The following is a 12,401-nucleotide window of genomic DNA, read 5'->3' as shown; positions in this document are numbered from 1 at the left end:
AAAATATTGTGATTACGCGCGAGATTCGTTTCCCGTGACAGGGTTCAACCCTGCGCAGCCACGGCGCATTCGGTATGTTGTTAATGCTAGCAAAATCTGTGTAAACAAATGAAAATTTGCAGTCAAAATGCCGCTCAGATTTTTTTATTTTGGCGCACTAAAAGCAGACATGGATTCATTGGGGCATAAAGACGAAATAGATCACGCACCAGATACAGCGTTTACATGCGTAAAAGTGTTACTGTTTAAAAATATAATTTTTGTGACAAGATAACTATCTAACTGACAAGATAGCTAAACTTTTTGTACTATCGTTTAAAAAGGGAAGATGCACAGGCAATTATTGCTTTTTTTCTTGTCATGATTTAGGGGGTCGGACCACCCGTACACCCCGCCCGCTTCCACCGCCCATGGTAAGCATTCTCAGCGTTACTTCAAAGATTTTGGAGAGGTCAGTTTATGTCCTGGTGGAAAAGTACTTGCGGGATAATGGTTTGTTGTTTAATTCGCAATAATTCGGTTTCAGGAGATCATGCTCTATAGTATAGACACACCCCTCATTACATCCGCACACAAACCTCTGTTGTTAATTATACAGGCATCGTGCTATACTGCTATTGGAACTTGGACCTGCAAAAGGCATTTGACACCGTCAACCACAACTTTGTGTGTCAAAAATTGAGCATCATAGGTATTGGCTCTACAGCATGGTTCAAGTCTTATCATCCGAATAGGCAGCAAATGATTAGCGTCAATGATGTAGAGTCTGATCCCCTATCTATAACCTGTGGGGTCCCCCAAGGCAGTATCTTGGGCCCACATTTGTATTTATGTTATGTAAATGACATGCTAATTAGTGTCAATTGCAAAATGATTTTATGTGCGGATGATACTCCTCTTTATTGCTTCTGGTAAAAACCAAATGGTGGGCAATGAATTAGAATCATGCAGAGAGTGGGTACCCAGCAAACACAAAAATGTAAAGGTCGTGAAAACATTTTAAAACGTTATTGCAAATATTTTGGGCAATCATTTTTTGCAAAATATTTTTCAACCCCAAAATAACATTCTGTTTAGAATGATTTATACCAAGTTTTCAAAAATGTTTTTGGAATGTTATTAAAACCTTTTTATACCCTTTACATAACCCGACATTTAAATGTTTTCTCTGTAAAACATTTGTGTTTGTTGTGCAGTAAATTACCAACAGATGTTATTTAATGTTATGAAAACGTTTTATACCATTAATGTACCCTTGATATAACCCGACATTTAAACGTTTTCTGACAACCTTTTATAACCTTTTGCGAATGATGTCGAAAACGTTTTGTGTTTGCTGGATAAATGATAACAAACTTTTCCTTCACCTGGGCAAAACAGAATGCATTTTTGGCTCAAAACAAAAGCAGAAGGGAGCCACAGGGTTGTCTGTTATGTTATGGTTTTTGAATTATGATTGGATTTCACATAATAGGTTTACCCATTGCATCAAGATACATCGCGTAGGGAAATTAATGTTAATTTTACTACAACAATTAGGCCTACTTCTATAACTTACCTGTTACGCGCATGACAAAGGACAATAAAGAATGCATTGAGGAATGGCACAGCAGAAGTTTACGTCGTCACAATGGGGTAAGCATTTTTGTGGACTGGTGAAAAGAAAAGAAATTGGTTAATAATTTCATTTTAAGGTGATACGTTCTATTGTTGGTCGAAGCAGCAAAAAAAGGTAGTTCACAGCATCTTGCGAATGGTAGTGAGCTTTCTCAATTCATAGCGAGCGTGTAGAAGAATTCAAATATCACAGATATACTTGTGTAGGTCCTGTGGATCTTGAGTTATGTTGTAAAGAGGGCTGAAACAACAACAGTTTTGTAAAACGTACATAACTCATTAACAACAATAAATTAAGCAGTTTTCAAAGTATATGATTTGTAGAATGAACTTTTGCAAAACACCAAAGTGTTATTTGCAATAATATATTGATTCAGATAATGAAAATCGATTTTTTTTTCTGGCTGCTTCGACCAACAATACCTCGTATACCATTAAAACATGTCGTATTGACAGGGCGGGACCCCCAAAACTTGGGGGTGGGGCAAAATCCTTGAATTTATACTCCATCGAGAGCGATTGGTATTTGACCAATAAGGCAGCTCGCTTTTCCCGGAGTTCTATCTCATTGGCTAACACCAATCGCTGTCGCTCAGAGATGTAGTATAAATAATTCAGCTATAGAGTTATCTTTCAAATCCAATTTAATAGAGTCAAAATCCTAATGTTGACGGGGACAACTACTGTCTCACTGTGTTTATAAAATTGACAGTCTCAGTGACAATAAGACTAGTGGCGTAGCGTCATAGGGGCACAGGGGGGGGGGGAGCACGTGCCCTCTAAAATCGATTGCAAAATTTAGGAAATCCCATAGGAAAATTGCCGAAAAACGGCTTGTGCCCCCCCCCATCAGACCCGGTGCCATGCCCCCCCCAATTATGGTCGGTGCCCCCATATGATAACCCCACGCTATGCCACTGATATTTACATACAGGGTGTCCCCCCCCCCAAAAAAAAGAGGCTCCTCATTTGGGCCCTCTTTTTCTCCTATTTCTGAAAAGTCGATCAAATATATTTTGGTATCTAAAGAAACGTTGAGTCGTTAGCTTGAATAAACCAAAACAATTATATCAATCGGCTAACAACTTTTGAAGTTATGCTCTTTTAAAGAAATGTACCTGTTTTTCACTCTGTCCACGGAGACGGTTTGGCTACTTCAAAGATTGAAAAGGAGTACACATACCATGCATGAATATCAAACATTCCTCAATGATAACTTTATAAAATAACTTTATTTATGGAATGGGCTTTACAGGTGGGTTTATGGGCAATGGATTTTGTTAATAGTGTCATTAATTTGTGGGTAAAATGGATGCCGAATGAGACTTCTTTTGCTTTACTTGCAATTACTTATTTTTTCTTGGTTATTTATGCCTTTTTGTTTTATTATGTTTCTTACTTTCTTACTTTGTTGTTTCTTGCTTTCTTTTTTTATTTACAACATAAGTCATTTTTCTTTTTGGATAAAATGTAGCCCTAATAGGCTGTTTGGTTTGTCTTTGGTTCTTCTTAAGTGAGTTTACTGTGCTGCTCTGCCCTCTACCTGGTTGCCTCCTTGGCGAATACAGGTTTCAGCCCTGGTCCTCATTGCATCAATTGCATTGCGTACCATCCTTGTGCGCCGGATACTTGCAAATGCATTCAGTAATACGTTTGCGAAGATCTTGGATATTGCCACAAAGGGAAAAAAATCAAGTGGTGTGAGGTTTGGTGATCGTGCAGGCCACTCCACAGCATGAGCCATTCCAACCACTCTGTTTGCTATCCGTGGACAGAGTGAAAAACAGGTACTTTTATTCAAAAGGGCATATCTTCAAAAGTTGTAAGCCGATTGAAATAATTGTTTCGGTTTATTAAAGCTAACGATTAAAGGTTTCTTTACAAACCAAAATATATTTAATCAACTTTTCAGAAATAGGAGAAAAAGAGGGCGCAACGAGGGGCCTCTTTTTTTTGGGACACCCTGTACATACAAGAGCTTATAAATGAGTTGCAATGAAATGATTTGAAATGACCGCCACTTCAGATAATTTTGTTCTTAGCTAATGGACGAATCCAATTTCACGCATTCCTACAACTCAATGGCAGCCATATCTGGGTCCCCGTCGGCTACATCTCACCTAAAATGTGAAAAGATGCGGCCTTGGAGGGTATTTTAAACTGCATTCTATCACCCGTGTTACACGTAGACAAAAGAATGATGACAGTTTACAACACAAAAGAATCTAACATCGAATTGTAAGCGGTTAATCCACCCAATTGGGTAGTAACAACACCAGTTTGGTGCTGCGGGGTTCCAGTAATGGCCGACCAAATCCTGACCATGACTTGGCTCGTTGGATTCCTCTATAATTGAATACCTGAGTGGAAGAAGAGCCCAGCTCCATCAAAACCGTTTTTGAGGTATTAAGAAAAAACTAAATATTTGAAAACGTTTTATAGACAGAATGTTTTCATCTTCAGGGGACCTTTAATACATGAACATACAATATTACATACATTCGAAATTATATATGTTTCCATGACAACGGTACAGGTCTTAATACGAGCTGGAGTTGGGCCCTTCTTCCACTAATATACTGCAAGTGCCAGTTCCGTAAGCAGATGTGTTATAAATAGCTACAGAAATTAGGTAATTATCCATTAATTGCACAAGTAGAAGCATGTAATATGCTAGCAAGAAAGTTTATTGTAGTGAAAAGCAGATTTCATGGATGAACAAAATTCCTCTTTAATCTGGGCCTTTCTTCCATGAAAACCATGATTAAGTGTACGGGAAGACTATTTAGAGAGTGAATTTTGGCTCATCTTTCACACACAAGGAAAAACAGTCTGCTGGCAATAAAATGCTGGGTCTAACTCATCTTTGTAAAAAATTGGAGTTGGGCCCTTCTTCCACTCAGGTATTCAATTGGAAAACGAGAAACACGCAGCGGCGTTGTGCAATCAGTGGGTCTGAAGTTAGACTGGCCCCCAGTCTCGGTTCGGTTCCATCTCTGGATAATGTAACAATAAATAATTACATAATGCCCTATGAAAAAATATGAAAAGTCCTGTAACCCCCCTATTTTCTTCAATGCCAAAACCCATTCCTCTTCATCCACAAATCGGCGCCACTAATTACACCCACCACAGTCAACCATGCAGCAATATAGAAATATACTCGTATTATAAGTGAACGCGAAAGTCCATTGAGCGCTGATTCCGAGACTGGTCCAATCTGTTAGAGATCTCCACTTCCAAATATTCGTTCAACGAAGCACGTTGTTTCCGATGTCACTTACGAAAGCCACGCCCCAGTTTCAATTCAAATATGGTGGTAGCACAAAGCTATGCCGCGGGATGTGACGCAAGATCGGATGGGACACTTGTCAACAACTGAGAGGTATTGAGCTCAAGTGGCACGCGTCTGATAGACCCATGGTACGCGCAATAATAAAAGGCAACCACTCGACTCGGACTTAGGCCTATTGTCCATATTGCGTATATTATCGCGTGCGGTTTGCAAATGTTTGCACATTATTTAGCTAGGGAAGCCTTTTCAAATATCCCCGCGCTGCCAAGCTGCATTGATTGGTCGGATACAATATCGTTGTTTTAGTCGCTTACACAAACGTTAATGTAGTGAAAACATGGATGTGGTATATAGAAAGATTGCGTGACTCCAAATCCGTAAAAGTGAACTCCCAGCATTTTGTGGGAACTTGAAGGCAAATTGCTTACAGACTGGGAGGGTCCATGTATTGGGTTGATTTTTAATGCTATGTAATCTACATTACCAGTCGTTCTCCATGGACCCGAGGGAGGGTCTAGTCTGAAGTGGGCTAACCGAGTTATGCATTGCGCATGGTGGTGTAATATGTTATTGATATTCCCACTTAGAAGTTTGAATACCTTCATCTGGACCTGGGTACAAAAGCATGAATATTTCCCGTTATTTTATAAAAAAACCCTATATAATAATACTCTGAGAACGCTAGTCATCGTCGATGGCTTTTGTTATACAAGGCTCACTCGGTCACTGCACCGATCAAATTCAGTGTTGAAATGAGCTACCGTACACCTTTTCAATTTAAAATACATTTTCTGGGTCAAATAAAAAGCAATAATTTTCAGTAAATATCAAAAAATCAATTTAGTCGTCTATTGTAAGATTTTTGATTTTGACAAGCTTGAACTTCGCCCATGAGCTTTTTTTGGAGTTAACTCTTCAGCTTTTCAAAGTAATATAATATATTATAGTACACTGTTCACTAGTGATATATATATATATATATATATATATATATATATATATATATATATTATACGATCACTAGTGAACAGTTTATATATATAAATGCGCTTTTATAGATACGCACGTGACCAACTCCGCGCTGCCATAGCTTAAAAGTAAGTCTCGAAATGACCTTCTACATAGCGAGTGGTCTTTCTATACATTTGAATGCAAAGGCGGAACAACATGAGACTGCTGTGCAGCAAAATTGTCTATTTTGTTCAACTTTGTGATTATATTTTAATCGTTTCCGTCGTTGAATATTTTTTTCCGACGTCAAATACTTTCAAAATGTTGTTTTCGATAACATATTACAAATTCGGTATTGCGAATGTTGTAATAATTTTGCAATTTTCAATTAATACTTAAATTTGATGATATTTATCTACAGAGTCTGAGTTCCTATCCCTTTCTGTATAGTGGACAATGCATGAGGATTTGGTCACGCTTGCTGGTCTTGGTATGTCGTGACCATGAATGACGTGTGTATTTATAAAAGCACATTTATAGATATAACCGACATGACCGAAGTACACCAGTGGAAGATATTTCCCAACCTTCTAAAGAACATCATACCGGGCTATTATCATAGTTTTGTCAGAATTTTGGTTTTAATTGCATCATTTTCACTTGAAAACTTCAGAATTATATCCATGGATGGATGATTTTGCATACCACAATAGAAATATCGATTATTTTTGCTAGTTGCTTTCGAAATGAAGTACTGTGCTGGACATTTGGTAGTTGCAAGTAAAAAATGGTGAAATCAAAACGGATATTCTGACAAAACTATAATATATAGACCCATAGTTACGATGTGCTTTGGTTGGGACATCTTTCTTTAGCGGACTATATTAGTTTGAAACCCTAAAAAGTTAAACCAAAAAAAGCTCATGGACGAAATTCAGGTATATAAAAATCAAAAATCTTACCTACCGTAAAAGACACAATTTCATGCCTAATTTGAACACCAGGATTTTTTAAATGAATACCCAAGCACCATGTTTTTATCTGACATTACTGAGAAAAAATTAAATTACTGCTTTATATTTGACCGAGAAAATTAACTTCAAAGCAAAAAGTGTATCTCTGAATTGTGTTGATTCCAACATGTATCGATCGACTTTTGGCATGACGACAATGCTAAACAATAGGAGATGGTCCGTAGCGGTCTCAGTGTATTGTAGGACAGTTGAATATATGTGTTAATTCGTCGTCCGTATTCCATAGTGGCGTATAGTGGGGCGCCGCGAATAAACAACTTTTCGAGAAAATCGGGTTTGAAGAAATGCCAATTTAAAATCGAGTTGTGTAAATCAGACATTCATTATATTTTGTAAATGATATGAAATTTCTGTAGTAAACTAACTAGATTTTATTGTTATATATTTTTCAAAAGAAATAAATACATACAATTGCTGGCAAACTGACAATAAAACTATACGTCACTATGGAAAACGAACAAAACGCAATACCCTAACCTTACGTTAACCGTACGCCACCTCGGTCGCCGTGTAATCCCTATGGCGTTACTTTTCGTCGTTCGTATTCCATAGTGGCGTATAGGTCCGATACGCGTACGCCACTATGACATACGATGTTTTTCATTTTTGCCGATATTTCATAATTATATTAATGTGTATAAAAAGTGGCGTATGGTCGATACGCCACTATGGAATACAAAAATGTCACTTTGTAACTATACGCCACATTTAATTAATTAATTACTAATTAATTAGCTAATTATGACTGATGAGACTTAGAAAAATGAAAGAGAACATCATTAAAAACATATGTGCCAATTTTCAAAAAATGACCAAAAATCACTATACGCCACTATGGAATACAGCCGACGAATTGTTGAGCTTCAGTCTGTCTGCGTATTGAAAACCCAATCTGCGCATTGAAATCGAAAACTGACAAAAATTCAGATTATATATGCGCAGTAAATAAAAACTGAGTCTTTCGAGCAGACGAGGGGCTGCCGTGCATGCATAATGGGGAAGAAACGTATCAGACCCTGGGCAGGCTTTGAAATAAGAAAAAAAACCAAGGGTCCTCCGGACCATTGCCTTTGAAATTTCAAGGGTCCTAGGGTCCGACTACTATGAAGTAGTTTACCCCGACATTTAAAAATGTTGGTGTAGACTATAGAAACAATAACTAGAATTAGCTACGGCGATCACGGTATGTAGATTGTAGAAAATTGAAAACCCGGGTTGAAAACTTGATGGGAAACTAAAATGAAAGTGTACGCAGGGAGCTGGACGTATTATGTTAACCAGATTTTCCAGTGGAACAACAAAACTAGGATTTTCTGCTCTTTGCTTGGTTCAATTTTTACGGGTCATGCGGACCCGTACTGTAGGGAATTTGCGGGTCTGCGCCTACTTTCGCGGGTATTTGACGCAAGGACGCGCCTTATTTCAAACGCTGCCCCTGGGTCGGAGTCCCTCGACCCATAGTCTCAAAGCTATTAAACAGGTCGGAACAAATTGGCCATGCGTGGCTGTTGAAGAACTAGTAGATTCAATCTACCATCATGGGGATTTCTGCCATGAAGATATCGGGGCGATGGCACTGTGCCATATCAAATAAACCAACTGGAACGGTATAACGATTGAAATGGCAGCCATTTTGGTGGACAATTCTAAGTGTCAAAGGACAGATCTTTAGTTCGATTCCACAACTCATTTATACCTATAACTATCACCTGTTCTATTGTATTATCATGTGAATTGCCCTGTGGAGGCTTCTTGGTAGACAGAAGTTTATTCAAAATAAGGATGTATGAGCGTGTTTACAGTGAATATATCGCATTTTGAGTATACCGTACACGATAATCCTTTTATATGTACCGATACTCTTGCTATTTATAGTGAGACACAGTTACCGCACAAATTCAGGGGGCCTACCATACTGCAGTCACTGTCCGTTTTCCTATACACAATACACAGTGCTCTCACCATTGACGCGTGACCTCTACAAACAGTGTATGTCATAGGTATATGGGCATTGCCTAGTTAACATCACTGTGTGAAAAATAACCAGCCAATATTTAAACTATTCTCCAAACTTCTAGCAAATATATTTCTCTAACATGACCTAAAATTACAGCTAGGTTAGATGTTCAGAAGGGGTCGCACTTTCGTAGAATATGAGTGAGGGCAAAGCATAGCTAGCTCATAGCTAGCCAACTCCCCGTGTTAATTGAATGGAGATTTGACCGAAAATATTGAGCTATATTGGTAACGGACCGCTCCGTTCTGAAGGATGCCACAAAAAACGGTACAAGCTACATTTAAACTATTCTATGAAATTCTAGAAAATATAGTTTTGTAACATGTCCTAAATTTTAGCTAATTTAGGTGTTTGGAGAGGTCGCACTTTTGTGTTTTAGGAAGGATATGTAAACGACAGATAACACCAAAAATATGAAGAAATTATTTCCAACCCGTGTTAAGTCAACAATCATTATGTTGCTCATTTTCAAGAATGCTGGTTTACAAAAAGCAGGCCATTGTCTCATTTCGTGAACAAAGGTACACATACCATTGTTTCCTTTCGTTTCCTTTATAATCGGTTACCCAACTGAAGCTATAATACCAGCTTTATTGCGATATCGCACATGAAAACAGACACATGCGCACAACCAGAGAAGATCCGATTTAATCAGTTGAGCTGTTTCAATGAGTGTTATCTTGGTATATACGTCTAGCCCTCTTCTTTTGTTCCATTATCTATTGTATTTCTTTTGTTCAAAGTCTGGTCAACTGTCGATTATATCAAGTAATGTGGTCAGGTCAAGATAATCTGGACAGGTCAAGATAATCTGGACAGGTCAAGATAATCTTGGTCAGGTCAAGATAATCTTGGTCAGGTCAATAAATTTTGAACAAGAGAAGTACATGTTCATATTTAGAAACACTGGCCACATTATTTGACTTTTTGGACATTTCAACAAACTTAAAATGCATCTAAGTTTAATATATTTTACACGATCAGCATAAATTATTATGCAAGTTTATGCATATTAGATTTCAATGAAGATGGTAAACAATACTTGTGTGTATTGAATGACACCAAGAACACCTTTATTGAATAATGCAAATTAGTTTGTATTATGTCTTAAAGCCTGTATAATTAGGACGAGGATGTCAATCTACCTTTGTCCCCCCTCTCCCAAATAACGCAGATTCCGACAAAGTAGGTAACAAAACAAGAGCCATGAGGTCTTACAAATTAAGTTCAACCAAGGATATTTTGCACCTAAAATGCAGTACATTACAGGCCACAAGACTAGATGTAGAAAAACTACAACAATCTGCGGCCTAACCCCAACCAAAAAAGGTCGAGGAAGGTACCCAGGAATATGCGTTGATTTGGTTCAGTACATTTGTTCTATAAGTATATTAAAGATAAATATAAATTCTATGGTGTTAAATGAGTTACCGCCATGTCTAGGTAAAACACACCCACTTTGACCTTTGAACTATTTACATATTCATTATTAATATTACGAATATGTATAATCGAGTGGGACATGACCACAAGTGAATTGAATAGAATCTCCGGTTAAAATCAATGCTGTATTGATTTGATTAAATCACTTTCAATTGACACTAGATAAGACTCGTAGACTCAAACGCAGGACACACGGGAAGAATATTACACTGTCTCGGTGTGTTTTTATTTTTGGAAAACCCTAAACTTACACAAGATAATCATATCAGCTTTTCCAGTTTGTCTTTTGGAAAATGAATAAACCATAACAACAAATTCGTTTATTTTGGCTCACCGTATATGTAAGATAAACGGTTCAAAACAGACCATTACCATAGATAATCGGTGTCTTGTTGAGGTATGGTTCGCATGTTAGTCGCTCGGAAGGCTCGACCCCTTCGGGGTCTCGCCTTCCGAGCGACTAACATGCTCACCATACCTCAACAAGAAACCGATTATCTATGGTAATGGTCTGTTTCTCACCCTTTATCTACTACTTAATAGCTTTTAAAGTCCTGCAAAGGTCGAGATGAATTCTACTGTAGACATGACTGCATCATGTATACCAACTAACACGGGGAATATGTAAATATTGTGGCGCGAGCTATAAACAGCCCATTCAACAATATGATCATGGCGGCGAACATGTAGCTTCTGTTTTGATAACTCAAAATGAATGTCCTGTGTGCATTTTACGCATCATGAAGAAGTGGGCAAGTATTCGGATAATTTCTGACCGGATAGAAATTATACCGCAATGTACCTCACATCTGCTCCCACTATAAACACGCTAAGTGACGTAGCATTGGATAGGGTCTATTGTTCAGGTTAAATATTATACACTATCCATATTACATTTTGTTATAATATGCCCTTTCTAAACTGAGAATGGACCATCTCAATCGATCTGTGTTGAGGTCACATTCACTCTTTTGGTGAATTTAAGTTACCTTCAATATGGCCAAAAATAAGGCTAAATGTAATAGAAATGTGGTTATAAATGGAACTCTGGACTTTGAAAAGTATACATTACGTCGGGTCTAAGGGTGTTCCAATATTCTTTTTGATGACTTTGGCCACAAAAAAAAAAATCAAATATCTTCAAAAAATACCCAGTCTATGTTAATTGAATACACAATAGGTATCAATTTGTATTAATAAGAGTAATATAATAGCGTACACTTACCAAGACTGTCGTTTGTCCAGTAGGTCTGCGCCATATCTAGGACATAAAAGACATTATAAGTGTTATTGTTGAATACGCACAGATCATACTATACTCTAGTTTATTTTTTAATATATTCCCTACTCATTTATTGCTGATCCCGTAACTTTTCGTTTTGATGAGATATACTGTTCATTTTGATTAGGTATATATCACTTTGAACCGACAATCTTGTAGTTGTAATCAAAATGGCAACATTTTTCGCGTATTTATGCCATAAACTTATTCTGTCGCCAAAAGGCGCTGGATTCACTATACTTCAAGAAAATTGTTTTTTTCCAACCTCATCCCCCCAATGTCAAAAAGAAATCTACGCCACTGATAATTAAACAATTACCTCTCCACACGGGTCTCAGCCAGAGTCTCCGCGTTTTCATCGTTGAATTCGTCAGCTGGGCGAGCTGAGCAGGCCGCAATAGCCGCAGCAACCAGGAACAAGACCAACAGGGTACAGTTGCGATTCATGATGTAATGTTTGTATGAACGTTGCTTGTGTAGATACCAAACTGTTATGTTGTTAAACCCGATCAGCGATCAACGTACTCAAATAATGTTGTATTATTTCATCCAGATTTACCATGTTTATATATCGTTGGACGGATAACACCTGACGCTTACATTATGATGACGCTGCAATTTCAAGAATGTTTCATAATTTACATTTTATTATTGTCATTCTTATTATTTAATACAATGCAATTATCCCCAGACACTGAAATAACGAGCAATCACGCCCGTGATTGGTCATCCTGATACAAAATGAGGCATCCCATTGGTTCA

At 37.7% G+C, this 12,401-nt stretch overlaps 1 long non-coding RNA gene across 2 annotated transcripts in view; it reads right to left on the bottom strand.

The window, feature by feature from the left end:
• Positions 1-12,185, bottom strand: part of LOC140169859 (uncharacterized) — a 73,841-nt gene extending 61,656 nt beyond the window's left edge. The window contains exons 1-3 of one of the 2 annotated variants that reach the window (XR_011861420.1): positions 11,959-12,185; positions 11,583-11,618; positions 1,559-1,652 (exon numbers count right to left, since the gene is read on the bottom strand). This is a non-coding gene — a long non-coding RNA (uncharacterized lncRNA). The remainder of the gene's footprint in view (positions 1-1,558; positions 1,653-11,582; positions 11,619-11,958) is intronic. The other variant, XR_011861419.1, reaches the window with a different exon arrangement.
• Positions 12,186-12,401: the final 216 nt, after the last annotated feature.

Source organism: Amphiura filiformis, chromosome 14 (genome assembly GCF_039555335.1).
Source record: "Amphiura filiformis chromosome 14, Afil_fr2py, whole genome shotgun sequence".
NCBI classification, from domain to species: Eukaryota; Metazoa; Echinodermata; class Ophiuroidea; order Amphilepidida; family Amphiuridae; genus Amphiura; species Amphiura filiformis.
Note: the sequence above shows the minus strand (reverse complement) of the source record. Positions and strands in the feature narration are given on the sequence as shown.